We start from the raw sequence: 612 nt of genomic DNA on the forward strand, positions 1-612 counted from the left end.
ATATCAAAAGAAATACCGGCTTGTTGCCGAGTAGTAACGCACTCTTTATAAAAGCTTTTTAGTGAGCAGAACCTACCAACTGTCCCCCCTTTTTTGGCTCCTGTTTGCCGAAAAGGACCCAACAACCCTTTTTTGTCCCTCATGACTTTGTCGCACAGTCATCAGGCAAGGCCAGAGGAAGAGGGCTGGCTCCCCCTCGCCCATGGCCTCCTGCCCTGCCAACAGCTGCCCACGCAGCTTACGAGGGGAGCCATGGCTGGCATGTTGGACACGTGACCCGCGTGAAGGCGAGTTTTGCGTGGGTCCCCTTAAGTCTGACCTCAGCCCAGGTTCGGAGGGTGCCCCGTTCCCCAGGGCTGGAGAGGCCATGGCAGCACCACCCTCACAGGCCCGCGCCTGGCTTCGGCGCCGCGGGAGCGGCCCTGACGTACTGCTGGCCCCTCATAACGACAGGGAGAGCGCCGCTCGTTGTTTATTCCCTGGACCTCCTTCCCCACGAAGGCACTCCGCTTAACGAGGCGCAGCGCTCACGCACCAAGGGTTAAACCCGGCGCCCAGCCCCGGCCGCCTGCGCGGGCGCAGGTCGCCCCGGCCGTCGTCACCGCCTGCGCG

This window comes from Haliaeetus leucocephalus, unplaced genomic scaffold (assembly GCF_000737465.1).
Source record: "Haliaeetus leucocephalus isolate CR32 unplaced genomic scaffold, Haliaeetus_leucocephalus-4.0 Scaffold92, whole genome shotgun sequence".
NCBI classification, from domain to species: domain Eukaryota; kingdom Metazoa; phylum Chordata; class Aves; order Accipitriformes; family Accipitridae; genus Haliaeetus; species Haliaeetus leucocephalus.